General features: G+C 38.1%; 1 protein-coding gene across 2 annotated transcripts in view; it reads right to left on the bottom strand.

Annotated features, from left to right (window-relative positions):
* SERPINI1 (serpin family I member 1) overlaps nt 1–17,025 on the bottom strand; it is an 84,643-nt gene that overhangs the window by 36,309 nt on the left and 31,309 nt on the right. Inside the window, exon 2 of one of the 2 annotated variants that reach the window (XM_084768740.1) lies at nt 9,936–10,022. The exons of the other annotated variant lie outside the window; for it this stretch is intronic. The gene's annotated coding sequence lies outside the window, so the exon portion shown is untranslated. The remainder of the gene's footprint in view (nt 1–9,935; nt 10,023–17,025) is intronic. 2 annotated transcript variants of the gene reach the window in all.

Here is a 17,025-nt window from a genome sequence, read left to right as displayed (position 1 = left end):
CATTTTGAGTAAAACTTCCATTTGAATAGGGGTCAAACATAGTTTAAGTTCCCAAGATCTCCCTGGGTAACTGACATCCCACTTGGAAGAAGGAGACATGAACCTGGGTAACTGACATCCCACTTGTTAGAAAGAGACATGTGCCTTGGTAACTGACATCCACTTGCCAAGTTGAGACATGAACACTAGGCAAGCTGCCCTGCCTGAACAAATCAACCAATGAGAACAGGATAAGTGCACCACAAAGACATGTTCCTAAGGAAGCCCCCACCCTAAAGCCCGATTGGCGAAAGAAATATAACTAAATTGGCACAGATGTTTGTGATCTTCAAGCTTAAAAGCTCTGTAATATTGTGGCTCAGGGTCCCAGTTCAGTGGTCATGACTGACCAATAGCAGCTTGGTTACAATAAGTTTTTGTCATCTGTATTGACCTGGTGGCTGAGTTTTGCTGGATCTAAGGAGACCCCATAAAACTACGGGGTCAGGAGAGATGGCTCAATGACTCAGAACATTTGCTGCTCTTTCCTGAGACCTAAGTTCATATCAAGCAGCTCATGGTTGCTTGTAACTCTAGTTCCGGGAGATCCAACACCCAGTTCTGGCCTCCACAATCACTGGTACACACGGCACCCACTCACACACATCTGCATCAGATAAAAATGAAAAAAATTAAATCTTAACAAAAGGTGTGGTGAGAAGACTCAGTGGGTAAAGACACATGCCACCAAACATGAAGGCCTAAGCTTTCCTCCTAGGACCTACATGGTGGAGAGAGCACTGATTCATGGAAGCTATTCTCTGACCTCTATAGGCACCCAAACTACACCCCAAAGTGAATGAATGCCATTGTTTAAAAATTTTAAAGTCTATATAGTATGAAATAAGATAGTTTTATCTCCAAGTAAATAATACAGGTCTTAAAAAACAAAATAAAACATCTTGCTTAGATTTTGTGGCTGCCCTCAAGTAGTACTCCTATTTTATAAACGAAAATAATGTAACCTGAGAGGTTATAAACTTTTTCATTATTATAGGAGTTGTAGACCCAAAACTGTGGCTGAAGTCGTCCTTACTTGGCCTAGAATATTAGGGTAATACTCCTCCAGGCTTTGAATAAACAAAAAGATACAAGCCCCTAAGAACAGGTGTTAGTGTACAGTGAGTGACCCTAGCAAGTCAGATGCATTCCCTTAGCCTTAGTGTCCACATCTGCAAAGGAAAACGCTAACCCCCGGTACAAAATTATTAAAAGAAATAGTGAGGAAAAAATTTGTATGAAGTACTCATTTTAATATAAAACTTACAACAACAGGGGCATTACTATGAGAAAACTTTTTTCCTTGTTTCCATCTGTTAAACAAGACTCTGTAAAAATAAGGAAGGATTAATTATTCTCCCTGACCTAGACAATATAGTATATTTGTCCATTCATTCAACCAAGAGTGTAGAGGTTTATGAAAATATAAATTAAGTACAAGCTGTTGTCCTTAGGGACCTTACACATCCTGGTGTGAGGATATACACTTGAATACATAGTCTTATGTTTTAGAGAAAAATCAATCCAATTAAAGTTAGGGCAAAGCGAATTGATCCATCAGAAAACGGTGTCATATTGATGAGAGCAGTAGATATTCCTTGTGCATGATAATTGGGGACTTCAGATGAAGATGCCCTGGTCTACAGCAGATAGTTCAGATAAAGAATCTGTGTTTGGCAGCCCAGCTTTTTGCAAGTCTCCTGTCTTCAGGAAACCATTGGCAAAACTATTAATATATCTCCCAGTAACTAGAGGATAGCAAATACCAGTAATAAGAACCAGGTATATTTGTGGGAGAGGTTTCTGGCAAGGCCAGGAACAGACAGCTTTGGAGAGAAAATTATACTAGAAAATTAAGGGCCTGTTGGTGGGGACTGTGGCAGTAAGTCAGTCCATGAAACATTTTTCAAAAATGCAGAAACACCTGCATTTTAGAAGCTTAGATACCCAGCTGCAGAAAGGGAGCTTCCAGTTTACAGGCCAAGTTTTCTTTGCTATCCTGTTATATATTTCTGGTGCGATAAACCTGACTCTTGGTCATTTAATTTTTTGCCTGGGGTAGGATCTCATTTCCCTAACACCCCTCGTAAGGGCATGTGTTCCCCATGCCTCATCAGGCCTTGCTCTCTTCTCTTGGACACACTTCCCCTATCATTCTACAAAATTCTGGGGCCTCACTATTAATCATAATAATTAACATAGTCTCAACGATGTTCAAGCCTGCTTTCCAATGTGCGTTGCTAAGTGCAGCTGTGGATTTTAAAACTCACACAAGCACTTTAATTCCATCTGGCCCAACCAGGGCTTCTCACTCTATCAAGGATTTTTTTTCTTACAATATCAATATTTGGTTCTAGTTTAATTGTTTCCTTTATATTCAGTGGGTTGTCAGTATTTCCGTATTGTATCCCTTGTAGCTCTTTTGCTGTGCTTACTCAAAGGTCACACATGCAGCTACTATCATTTGATCCATCCTGAGAACTAAACCAGCATTCTCGATTTACTACGCTCTTCAAGCTAACATGCTGGTAGCCTGCAGACAACTGCATCAGTATGTCATTTCCTTGATTTCAGAAAACCCCAGAGTCCCCCTCATTCCTGTAGAACAAGGCTCCAGGTCATTTGTCTTGTATATAATCTTTGGCACTGTAACCTTGCATACATTTCTATTACACCACCCTCCTTCATGTACCCTGCCACTGTTGCCAGACTCCCAGCACAAATCCTGGAGGTCGGACTCTTCTTGCTGGCTTGTGCAACTCCTTCTGGAAGCACCTTACCACAGTTCACCGTGCTCCAAGTCTAACCAGGACTTAGCCTCTGCACTGCGTCTACTACACCTTCATGAACACCCTCTTGCTTTTTCAGTTAGAGTTTCAACAATGTCCTTCTCTGCTTCCGGCTGTTAAAGGTGATTCCATGTAAGTAGCAATCTCTTTTACGGTTCTGAGGGCACCAATGAAGGGCATTTTTCTTTGTGTACACCAGGCTAATGAGAATAAGCGATGCCTTCATTACACAAAGGACATGACAAATCAATGTTTATTGAGTTGGTAGGCTGTAACACACGCAGTCACACAGTGCTTCATCAGCAGGCACAGCCAGAGCAGTAGACGTTTCTGGACACTAAGGGTTAATTCATTCTGAACCCAAAGATGGTAGCTCACTTCATTTTTTATTCTTTTGGATGAAGTGTTTCCTCATTGAATGTGAGGCCACCTTTCCAGCATGATAAAGTAGTACTGTCACCAATGCTGTTATAATGTGACAGCTGGCCACTGGAAGCAGTAAGAACAAGTGTACCTCCTTGAGCAATTGCGCAGGGGCCACCCAAATGTCATTGTGATAACATTAGTCTACAAAATGGCAGGTCCACTAGTATCAACAACCAACATTCTCAAGCCAGTTGCTCTCATAGCGAACTTTCCTTTAGAGATTTATTATTTTCAATAGGCAGAATTAAATGCTTTAACACCAGAACTACAAGGGGCTACAGTACTTGAAATAACAGGAGATATGTACTACAGTGGTAGAGAGGGTAGACGAATTCAGCTTTGAATAAACCATTGTTAAGTTTTGCATTTCTCCTCCTTGTTATGAGTGGAAGGGTAGGCTGTGCACATATGAATATATGCACATTATATTACACAACACAACATAAAGCACATTAGGGAACAAAACTCGTATAATTGATATATGGGAAGCATATAATTAAATGGCAGCACTATTAAATAGTTTTAAAAAATCTTCTCAAGAGGTTGGAAATGTGGGTAAAGAGTTAAGAGAACTTGCTGTTCTTACGAAAGACTCAAGTTTCATTCCCAGAACCTGTATAGGGTTCCTTACAACTACCTGTACCTCAGACATTCTCCACAGTTGAGTGGAGAGTGGGGACTGACTTTCACACGTACTCTGGTGCCTCATATTTGACCATGTCCCCTGGAGGGGAGACCTGGTGGCACTCAGAGGAAAGATAGCAGGTTACCAAAAAGAGACTTGATACCCTATGAGGATATACAGGGGGAGGAAATCCCCCTCAGGAACAGTCATAAGGGAGGGGAATAAGGGGAAAAAGAGGAGGGAGGGAAGAATGGGGGGATACAAGGGATGGGATAACCATTGAGATGTAACAAGAAGAAATTAATAAAAATAAATAAAAATTAAAAAAAAAAACATCTGTACCTCTTAGACCCAGGGGATCTGACATCCTGTCACAGCCCTGAATGTCGCCAGTATGCACATGGTACACATACAAAGAGTCAAACAATGTACATATGACTAGAAATATATTTTTAAAAAACTTCTCAGGCTTCTGAGATGGCTCAGCTGGTAAAGGAGTTTGCTATCAAGCCTGGCAACCACAGAGCACACAAGGTGAAAGAGAACAGACTTCAAAGCTTTGTCTGCCGTCCACAAGCATGCTGTGGTAAGTGCACATCCCATTCACCCATCCCACACATTCTCTCTTCCACACACATAAACCAACCAACCAACAAACAAACAAACAAGACCTTTCTGGCACCTAACCTAATTATTAAGACTATTCAAAATATTCCTTTTATTGATGTCTTAATAACACAACTATTTCACATTTACAAAAAACAAAAAACAACAACAAAAAGGCCCCTGATTTCATTAATGTAAGTTGAGAATAATGTGGATAAAGGTCGTTTCTCCATAAAAACGGCATGTAGAAATAAGTAAAGATAAATAAGTAACAGAAAGAGGAAAAAGAAGGAGAGGGAAGACATCTCAGTTTCTTAAACTGAATGTTTTTGTCTTCATAAAATATCATATTTTTAAAAACTTTGCCTTAAGCTTTAAAAACTTTATGATGAGCATTTGGGAAAGTGTTTGGAAACCTTTCAATTTTGAGTAGTATTCTAACCAAATTTTAAATATCCAGGTCTGTGTTTTCTATTTTACTAGAGAAAGGCATGTATCAAATCAGCAGCAATGATGCTGGGAAATTTATTGAATAACTGGACTAAGATAGAAAATGTCAGCGTTTCTTTAAAAAAAAAAATCCTGCACCTTAGCAGGTCTGTAATTCAGCACATTTTTTATTTGTAACTCGCAGGGTCTCTCTCCTCTTTCTCAGTTTTAATTTTTCTGAAATGCAAATAACTGTCCTAATTGAAAGAAACAAGCTAGTCTGTAGGTAGAGGCAAGTTAGGAACATGGCTGTTCTTTCAGTCGAAGTTGGAACTCAGAAAACAATGCCCACAAGGGTGGCCTCCCCGCATGCTGATTATCTTAAAGGTCTTTAGAGATTAACAATTGCTACCTGGTGGCACTCAGAGGAAGGACAGCAGGTTACCAAGAAGAGACTTGATACCCTATGAACATATACAGGGGGAGGAGGTCCCCCTCAGTCACAGTCATAGGGGAGGGGAGTAAGGGGAAAATGGGAGGGAGGGAAGAATGGGAGGATACAAGGGATGGGATAACCATTGAGATGTAACAAGAATAAATTAATAAAGGAGAAAAAAAAAACAATTGCTAGAAGCAGCTTTAGTCGGAACCCTCTGATCTACCTTAAACTCAGACCGCCAAAGAACACGGCACAGCTTCTGCCCATCCCTGCAATTTCCTAACTACTGCAAGAAAGAAGGTCGGATAGCTGAATTGTATTTGGATGGACTTTGTCACAAGGTATTGTCTTTCTCTCCGGTTCATTCAGCTTTGAAAGGGAGAGCTAATTTCTCATCATTTATTACTACTCAAAATTGCCTATACTCTGCTGTCCCCCCCTTGTGAAGTGGTATTTAAGCTTCCAAAGTCTTGCCCTTCCTTGAGATCTCATGTTGTGAGGCTCCCAAGCTATGCACATCAAATGTTGTTGCACATTTTCCCTTTTAACTTTTATACTGATTGTTTCAGCAAACTGAATTGTTGAATCTGCAGAGGGAAAGTCTGAACTTTGCTACAATGCAACAATTTGGTCCTTTCCTCTTTCTTTTATGAAAATCAAGCCACTCAGCACATCTTTCCTTGTGTTCTTAACTTGCAGTTTTCAGCATTATAAATGCTTGTGTTCCCCTCTCCCCCATGGGATTAAATCAGGCAAAAAGGAAAGCTCTTTCAGGCTTATCTCAAAAAAGTTGAACTTGGGAAAATGCCAGGTAAATCAAAAGGGCAGTACTGAGGATAGAGTAAGCTGTAAAGATTCAATTTATCAGAATAAACTATGAAAGAAATGGGCCAAGATGCTGACAAAGTGTTTTGAATGAAGAACTATATATTGCCTAAGACATATATTTATATTTTCAGTTTACATGACTCTGTAAGTTTGGGGACCTTTGTTCTGAACAACTTTATAGCCTTTAAATTTTTACAAGACTGACAGTGATGCAAATATCCTTGTGCATAAAAATGCACATCACATATACATGATGGAAAACAGCTGATGACTGCTCTTTGGACAAGACCAGCTCTTTTCTATTAAGTAATGGTATCCAATTAACTTTCCATTGATGCTGAGAAATTCAGACAATATATGATACATATTATTATACATATTATAATATTAATGCAGCATTAATAGTATTAATACTAAGAAATTAATATTCTTTATATTTTATTCTACCTTATGAATTCTTCACAGAATTGGTCATCCCTTACTAGCTCTCTTATAAGGATCTAAATAAATCACCTAACATATCTTTACTTAATATTTGTGTGAATTAAGATTATAACCTTTAAAAATACTTATCTTTTAATTGATTAAAAATCCTAAAGCTAGAAATTTTTTCTGTTAAGAATATTTTCTCCATGGTACAACCCAAGAATCTGGGTGGGAAAAAAGTGAAATAAAAACATTTTAAATTGTTACTACATATCCTTTAGTTACTGATTGCAAGAGTACTACACTCATGATGCCTCACAATGATTTGGTAGCACTCTGCACCTGGGAATTACTGATCACATAGCAACCAGCACTAGCTTAACTTATTGGATATTTTGCTTGCAGTGTGGAGGAATGTTGGTCCAAGGCCCCGTCACTTGGGGACTAACGTGTCTAGTCTTATGAACATTGAAGGTAGACATTCAGTATATATGATGCGACGGCTCACCAGACTTTATGACTTCCTCTGGCATATGCTTAAGATCTTTTCTGAATTGTGCATATCAACACAAAACTAACTGGGATCAGAGTGAACTTGGACTTAGAAGACTCCCTTTCTTTGGCAATGCCTGTGGCTTCCAAGAGCAGTTAGTTTTCCCATGACCTTTCCTAGGTTATGGTATTACTTGCCCTGTAGGAGATAAGGTGTCTAACCCTCCAAGACTATTTAATAACTACAATCACTTTTTTGAAAATTGTTTTTTCTATCAAGCAGCTATTGAACAAAAAAGTATCTAGCTGATCCTTTTCTTTAAAAAGAAGTCTCAAAACTTAAGAGCTAAAATACTTAGTGGTTTGTTTGCTGTTTGTTTGTTTTAATCTAGAGTAATATGATCAAAATATGTGTGTTGCAGTTAAGGTTTCCATAGTGTGAACAGACACCATGACCGCATCCATCAACTCTTATAAAGGACAACATTTAATTGGCTGGCTTACTGTTTTAGAGGTCATAATCATCATGGTGGGAAGCATGGCAGCATACAGGCAGACATGGTGCTGTATGAGCTCAGAGTTCTACATCTTGATGGAAAGGCAGTCAGGAGGAGACTGGGTATGTTTCACACTGGGCATGGCTTGAGCATTTAAGAACTCAAACCCCCACCTTCACAGTGACAACAAGGCCAAGCCTCCTAAGAGTGGCACTCCCATTGGCCAAGCATTCAAGCACATGAATCTATAGGGACCAAACCTATTCAAGCAACCACAAATGTGACACCTGTTAACAATAATAAGGAAGACTTTATTCCAGAGAATATACTGAAGTGAGGGATTTGAAGTAGTAGAGAGAGATTGACATGATTATAAACAAAAGGATAAATGGATATATATTAAATGTGTGTGTGTGTGTGTGTGTGTGTGTGTGTGTGTGTGTGTCTGTGTCTGTGTACAAAATGGGGACAGATAAGTAGAAAATTACTAATAGAAACACAAAGAAAAGGGGGTAATTTGCCTAACCTGATTTGACAGTATTCTTGTGAAAGACAAACCAGGATGATAAAATATTGAAGACAGCAAATGAGAACTTTGGTCAGATACCAAATGAAGTAGATAATTGCAAAGCTGACTCAGCTGGATTCCTACTAAAACTAGAGTTTTAATCAGACCCAGGAGAGTCCAATGCCTACTTGAGAAAATGGTTCTCTGAGAAACTTGACTGATTTTGGTCAAGCAGTGAGAATTTTGTTAATATAATTTTATTAAATTGATGAGAATTTTATCCATGTATATAATGTCTTTTGATCATAATTATCTCTATTTCAACTCTTTGCTTTTTTTTTTTTTTTTTTGCTTTCTCGAGACAAAGTTTCTCTTTGTAGTCATGGCTGTCCTAGACTCACTTTGTAGACTAGGCTGGCCTCGAACTCACAGCGATCCTCCTGCCTCTGCCTCCCAAGTGCTGGGATTAAAGTGCGCACCACAAAGCCCGTCCCGTAACTCTTATTAGATCCATCTCCACTCCCTATCCTCTTCCCAACTTCACATCACTGGGTTCAATTTGTGCCACCATCATGCTCATGGGTGTGGGGCTTTCTACCTACCAAAGGCTACAATCTAAAAGAAAATTGACTCCTCCATCCCCCTTGCAAAAGCTATCACACTTCAATGGCTCCTCAGCTAGGGATTGGGGGCTGATGAGCTCCCCACAACTCCATGCTGGAATGTTGACTGACTTGGTCTTGTGTAGGCAACCACAGCTGCTGTGAGCTCCTAAGTTCAGTGCCTTTGTCATGTCCAGAAGAGACGTTTCCCCTGCTCCTTCAAGACCTCTGGCATTACAATCTTTCTGCCCATTTTCCCTGGGTGTTCTCTGAACCTTGGTGTAGGGGTATAGCTACCCCATATATAACTGAACGGTCCACAGAAATTTATTCTAGTGGAGGGAGTTTTATTTAGTACTGTTTCTATTTTTTCCAAGGACAGATTTATTATCTACACATGCTTGTTCAATTAGGTAGTCACTAGGAACTTGTAGTTAGTAGGTATTGTGCAAAGTGGTTAGTAGAGCTAAAATTTATACTTTAATTTTGTTTAAATTTAAGCAATTTAATTAGATGTTTTTAGTGGCTACCCCACGAAGGTGATCAGCTTTTCGTAACATTTTTCTTAATCAAATAGCCCATAACAGAAAAAAGATAGTATCTAGAACCCTACAACACATGCTGCTGTGCCTGAGATGGTTTGACTTAAAAACAAACTCCAATTCTTCATACATTTCACATAATAAAAAGGATCCATTTAAAATTCACTGTGTTTTAGTTTCAACTGGTGAGAAGTGGGGGAAAAAAACCAGTACCTAAACAATACCAGGTAAGCTGGCAAGTCCCCAGGCATTCTGGAAATGTAGTTGTGTTTTCCGCATAATAACAAATTATTCTTTTCAGCACAAGTTGGGAAAAATCATATATGTCAACAAGTGGTGTGTGTGTATGTGTGTGTATGTATGTGTGTGTGTGTGCAAAATAAGAGACATGAAACCCGAAGACAAGATCCAGTGAGCTGCTTCAGAGAAATGGACTAAAAACTCATCCTTAATCAAAGACACATGTTACCCAAGTTCACTTCAGAGCTAGGCCACTCATTAATGGACTCAACCTCAACTTCCCCAATAATTCCTTGTGAAATCTCTAGTTTCTTCCAATGACACGGGTCTTGGATGTCATGCTAGAAATACCTTTTCGAGCCCATTGTTCTCTACTAAAGAAGTAGTAATTTATATTAACTAAAATCCTGAGGCTACAAGGCATTTCAGAGCTAAAGAAACACTCACCTGCGGATGCAATAGCTCAGATTTTATTTGTCACATCCACTCATTTAATAAATCCTTGCCCAGTTCATGTCAGGTCCTGTTCAAGTGCTAGACATGTAGAAGGAAACAGGATCACACAAGAGACCTGTCATGTGGCATTTTCCTTTATGTAATAGAGCTATATTGCTCAAATTAATGTTCATCTTTTCAAGTCAAGCTTTTATAAATTAGATTTTTCTGATTTTCCATTATAAAAATGCTGCTTATGTGATAAAGTTTTGAAATGTTATCTCTCTGTGTATGTCTCTCTACCTCTCTATGTCTCTGTCTCTCTCTCAAAAAAAAAAAAAAGTCTAAAAATACCCAGAAGTAAGATTACTTTTACTTATTTTGCTGAGCAAAGAACTGTACCTTGGCTCACTTTTTAGACATCTACATATTAAAGTGACACATGAGTATGTTCTTGTGGGCTGGGGAAATGAAAAAAAATATTCAGAGAACTCACTTACTATATAAAAAGAAAATGGAAAGTCTTACAGAAACTTTCATAACATTCACGGTCAGTTTTAGACCCGTCTTGATGACAGAGATGCAAACACACTGTTGTAACATAATGCTATCCCAGCAGGAACTGTGATAGGACTACAGGCGCACAGCAAAGACTTCAGGTGAAATGGTACTAGATTGTATTTAGAGAAGCTTTCCTTTATATTCTTGGGTTTACCGAGCCTCATTCCCTGTGATCGTAGCCTGAGCTACTGTGTTCTGTCAGCTTCTGTGGCTGTATCCCAATCCCTTTGTTAGGGAACACATGTGATGATCTGAGGACAGCAAACACTTTGCTGAGGCGAACACCCTAGGTTTCCCTCCCTCTGCTCTCTACTGAGGCCACACAAAGCTATTTTCTGGTCTGGCTAACAAGCACAGCATTTTCCGGAATCTTTCAGAGGGGCAGTGTGGCTAATGAGATTTGGCTATCAAATAAATAAGGAAGAACTTTTAAATTAACTTCACACTGATGAGGCCATAGTTTTTAATATGTCAAAGACATCAAGTATCAAGAATGTCATGTGCTTCAACCTGCTACACACTGAGCATTTATTGTGTGTCAACATGAAGACAAGCCAATTAATATGCTATTTTGCCACTTTATATAAGACACAGAGTTGCGATGCTTTCTGAAACCTGCATTCTAACTTAGGAATCTGGACTGAAATCTTTATTATCATTTCCCTAAGAGCTCTCTGGTCTCTGTCAGTTGAACGGGCAGAGTGGGTGACAGAAAGAACTCCGGTCCTTCAACTTTATTGAAACACTTCTTGGGTTTTAGTTTTCTTTCTTTTGCGGATTGTTTATTTTTAATTCTTCTTTAAAATGTTTGTTTTTATTTTTTTGAGATAATTTTACATTATTTTCCTCTATGCTTTCCTCCCTCCAAACCTTCTCTTACCACCGCCCCTGCTAACTTTTAAATTCATGGCCTCTTTTTTTTAATCAGTTGCTGTTCCATATGCATATGTATTTGTATTTTCATGGATATGCTGAAACTACTCATGGCGCCCAGTGGTTTTACTATGGAGAAATGAAGTTGTACACATTACTTTTCAACATTCCTGTCAAGAACTAGAGACCGTGACAAGAGTGAATTAAGAATTCAAAAATAAGTTTATTGCTTTGTTATGAAACTCCCTGCCATTCTCCAGAGATATATGAATGCTAAGGGAAGGCATCTGCCTGTTAGTGGCATATGAATCTGTTGCAGAAAGGGAAACCTCGTTTTTGTTGTTTTTTTATCCTGCTCATTGTCGTGAATGACTGAGGGACACTTTATTATTTGCAGTACTGAGTGTGGGCAACCAAGTAAGACATAAGGTCCCATGGAAGGATTCTGGCTTCATTCACTCGCAGCATGCATAATACAGTGACAGCTTTAAGAAAGTACGTAGGAAGACATGTCAGGGAAGTCAGCCAATGTGACCGTTTGTTAGGAAGGGGGGGGGGGAAGCTAGATTTTATTGTATTTCTCCACAAGGTTCTTAATATAGTACTTCTGTATTTTAAGATATCAGGAGAGAAATGGATTTAATTATTTCCTTCTGAATCGAGTCCAAGTTTAACAGTCCATGTTGACAGGAAATTGTCCCTTATTAAGCTCGTCTCATAACAGCTTAATGATTTCCCCATCATTGGCAGGAGAATGGGGGAAGGGAAAGAGTTTATGCTGAGAGAATCCAGCATCTGTCTTCTCCTGTAGTACACTTAAGGCACAGCATCACGTTCTCTCTAATTTAGTCACTGGGGATCTTAGTAAGAGCCATAGTGAAATGCAGGAAAGCCTCCCCTCTGCTCCCTTCCCCGTGTGTGTGTGTGTGTGTGTGTGTGTGTGTGTGTGTGTACATAACCTTTTTTTTAACGACTCTACACCTAACTTTTTGAAAGCAAGTCTCTTCCAGAACCTGGAGATTGCAGGTTAGGATACACTAGGTAGCAGGGATCTTCCTGCTAGGATTACTAATGTGTACCACTACCCTTAGAATTGTACATGGCGACGTGAATTGAATTCAGGCTCTTCATGGTTGGGCAACAAGCACTGCATCCTTCAGAACCCAAGTTCTTTAGAAAAAAAAAATCTGTGCATCTTAAGTGTTACCCAAATCAAGATCTACTTGCATTGCAGAAACTGCAAAAACTATTTTAGTGGTCACAAAATATGTGCCAGAACTTATCATAAAGATGAAATTAATACATAATTAGAAGGAAATGCAATTGTGCTTATTTACATTTAAACACACACACACACAGACACACACACACACACACACACACACACACACACACACAGAGAGAGAGAGAGAGAGAGAGAGAGAGAGAGAGAGAGAGAGAGAGAGAGAGAGAGAGAGAGCATGTTCCCATGTGCACCATACATTTTGCACTGTACCAGATTTGTACTTACATGCAGTTTTATAAGACCAATAGGAAGAAGATGATAGTTAAAGCTCAACTGGAGATAAGTATAAGGCAGGCAATGTTAACAGAGGGTATTATTTTTGCATACTGTCACATTTATCAGGGTTTATAGATTTGTTTGGGTGCCTGGCACCTAGACTACCGATAGAGGAAAATTCTAAGACTGTGAAAACTCCAAACAGCAGAGAAAATATGCTGATAAAATAAATCCCTTGACCTTCTGTCTTACATCCCAGGAACCAGCTGATTCACTGAAGTCTGGCTGGAACAGTAATAACATAATGGACAGGCATTAGGGATCAATTACAAATCCAACAGTTTAAGTTGAAATCAAGCTTTGGGATGTGTCCTAAAATACTGCTTTTTCTAGGCTTTGTTTCGTTATCTTTGGTCTTTTGTGCTTCCAAATACATATAAAGGTTGTATCCACTGTCTTTTATAATATGAACTTTTCCAAAATATTGATTCTTCCTATCCATGAGCATGGGTGATATTTCAATCTTCTAGTGTCTTTTCTATCCTTTTCTTGTTAATAATTCTCATCAAAATACTATATATAGAAAAGTGGAGGGGAATATTGTGTAGATTAAGAATTTGAAACCGTTCCCTAAGTTTTGTTTTGGTTTGGTTTTTTTTGAGACAGGCTTTCTCTGTGTAGACTTGTCTGTCCTTGACTTGCTTTATAGACCAGGCTGGCCTCCAACTTACAGAGATCTGCCTGACTCTGCCTCCCTGAGTACCGGGACTACAGATATGTGCCATCGTGCCCAGTGAGAACCTAAATATTTGTCAGAAGTTTTCATATTCCTTGCTGTTTCACTGTGTCTACATTGTGTGACATTTGAGGTCAGTGTACACCTCCGTTCATTTAGTGCATGAATTACCTACACAACAGTGACTTTGATAAATTTCCTCCCTCAATATACACATAGTTGTGTGTGGTAGGTCATCTTGATTTCTGCTGAAGCACCTGTCTTGTTTCAACAAGCTCGTACTATTTTTAACAAATTGTTCTTACTAGTGTCAAACAAAATTATGATAATCACCATACAGAAAATATACTAATTCATATGTTAACCTCCATCTATTTGTCACAATAATTTCATTTTTAACTAAACAGGTGAACTGGGTAAAGAATACACAGTAACAAAATTTAAACTTCATGAGAAACCATATTAAGACAGGGTCTAATGTAGCTCAGGGTAGTCTCAAATTAAGTATGCAGCCAAAAATCACCTTCAACCTTGGTTTTCTATCCTCCTTCCAATTTCTGGTCCTATAGGCTTGTGCCATCACCCCCAGTTTTATATGGTTCTGGGGGTCAAACCTAGGGCATCTTGCATATAAAGTAAATACTCTACCAAATGAGCCACACCCCAAACTAGACATAAAGGTAAAGATTTTCTTTCCCATACTCCTTTGCTCTTATCAGACAATTTCTCTCAGTAGAACCAATTAATATCCTCTTATATGTGGAAATGCACTGTGTGAATTATCATTCTTCTTATAATAAGTAAGATAATGTAATAAATGTTCAGTATATTTTTATCAACTAATGTACATTGGAGACTATTTTCTATGATTTCACAAAGACTGTCTTCCTTTTATTATTAGCTGCCAGTATTTCACTGATAAGATGTGTTTCATTTATTTAATTAGTCTCCTACCAATGGGAACTTAGATCATGCAATCTTTTATTGTTACAAATAATGCTGAAATGAGTAATTTCAGGAAATACATCAATTCACAGGTATGCAATTATCTCTGCAGGATACATTCCTAGAAGTTAAATTACTAGGTCAAAAGACACAAGTACTTGTAATTTTCATAAATACTGCCAAATTGCCTCCACAGAGGTGATGTCATTATAAACCATAGGAAACACTCAAACAAAATAAAGAGTTATACAAAAGCAAAGGAGAAATGCTGCTGAAGAACAGACAGAAAAACTGAGTAGATTACTTAATGACCTGCACGGTGTTCTTGCCAAAAATGAAAGTTGAGCTCATTATGCATCACTGGGCTATAAAAAGAAATTTTAAAAAATACAGGACAAGTGGTCCTGTTCCAGCAAGCAATATGCAGGAATAACTGGTTGGGAAAGAAAGGAAATTGATTTTGAAAAGATCTGAGAGAAACCCACCGAGGTCAATGCTCAGATTTTGTTTGGAATCTTTTTGAAATTAACTCTCAAAACTATTAGTAGTGATTATGAGAGAGTGGAAGATTAGGAAACTGATACTGTACTTTGAGACCAGAATATTCAATGCTGTGAAGGTATCAGTTCTCCCTTAGTTTGTTATACTTAATATAATTTCAATAAAATAGCAACAAATTACAGAGGTTAATTTGAAATTCATAAAAACTAATTAAAATGTAACCATAAGAAGAGTATGCTGAAGAGGCATCAGAAAGTTATAATAATTAAAATAAGGTGGCTTAACATACAACTTAATACATGACAAAAATTAGTATTTAAAATGAGTGGGCTAAGATATATTATTTAGTTAGTGATAACTGACACTAGATAACAGCATCTCTGGCTTGGAGTATGGATAAGTTGGCAGTGTTTGCCTAGCATGCAAGATGCCCCATGTTTGTAGCCCTAGCACCACATTAACCTGGGCCTCGTTGCCTATTAATGCAGTCCCAATAATTGTGAAATAGAGAGCAGAAGACCAAGTGTTCAAGATTATCTTTAGCTGTATGGCTAGTTTGAGACTGCCCTGGGCTACAATAAAACCCTGTTTTAAAGACAAACAAACAAAAAACAATATTCAAAGAGGTTGAGGATGAATATGTATATAAAAAGCTTAAAAGTAATGTATGTTTTGTATCACAATCAAAATTATTTCTAAATGGACCAGATTTTAACAGTAAATAAGTAAGTAAGTATTCTAGGGAGACATCATGGGGACTATCTTAAAAGATGAATGATAACTGTTTAATTTATTGATATTTTTCATATATAGTCTCATTTGTACATGTAAAACGTGTCTATCGTATATATACACAAATGTATATTCAGTGTTGAAATAGAGGCCTTAAGATGGCAAAGATCCCAAGAGCATTAAAGACAAGATTAATTACTATGACTGAGCTATAATAAAAACATCTGCATAGTTCAAAGCCTCAAATAAAAATTAAAGACAAAGAGGAAAAAATAGAAAAAAAAAACTGGGCCTAGAGAAACGGCTCAGTGGTTACGGCTCTTGAAGGGGACCTGAGTTCAGATCCCAGAAGCCATATTAGAAGTCAATATGCCTCTGGCCTCCAAGGACCCCAGCACTCATGTGCATATACACTCATATAGATATGCGTGCATATCCTGCTTAGGCTTTTGTTAACTTGACACAAGCTGGAAGCATCTGAGAAGCAGAACTCAAATGAGAAAACGCTACCATGAGGATCCCTGAAGGAAAATCTGTAGGGCATTTTCTGTATCAATGATTAACGTGAGATGGTCCAGACCATTGGGGGCAATGTCAACTTTGAGCATGTAGTTTTGGGTGATATAAAAAACAGGCTGAGCAAGTCATGAGAACCAAGCCAGTAAGCAGTGGCTCTCCCATTATCCCTGCTTCAGTTGCTGCCTGCAGGTTCCTCATTGAGTTCCTGCCCTGATTTCCCTCAGTGATGGGTTGTGACCTGGGAGTTGTAAGATGTAACACACACTTTCCTCCTCAAGTTGTTTTCATTCATGATATTTTATCACAATAGAAACCTAGCTAAGACAGTTGATACGCACAATTAAAATGAATAAATAGATTTTTTAAAACTTAAAATATAGAAAGGAAGATAGAGGTGCATAGAATTCTATAAACCAATAAAACCAAAATAAATAAACTATATAAAATGTATATTTTAAAAATGAATAGACACTATCAATGGTTCTTAAGCTCACAGAAATATAATTTGTAATTAATTAAGATAATTAGTACCTATAACACTTAACTAAAGTAAATATATTCTAAAGTATCATTAGCCATTTTAATCATTTACTAGTTTGATAAACCCTTAATATTGGAGAATAATCCAAAGACTAAATAACTTGTGGGAACAAAATGGGTAGAGACAAAAGGCACTTATTCTCAAAAGTTATAGTACACTCCTATAATCTCCAAAGGCCATGATATCTGATGAG

This window comes from Acomys minous, assembly GCF_964271855.1.
Source record: "Acomys minous genome assembly, chromosome: 19".
Classification (NCBI taxonomy): Eukaryota; Metazoa; Chordata; class Mammalia; order Rodentia; family Muridae; genus Acomys; species Acomys minous.
This window is presented reverse-complemented; position numbering and strand designations above follow the sequence as displayed.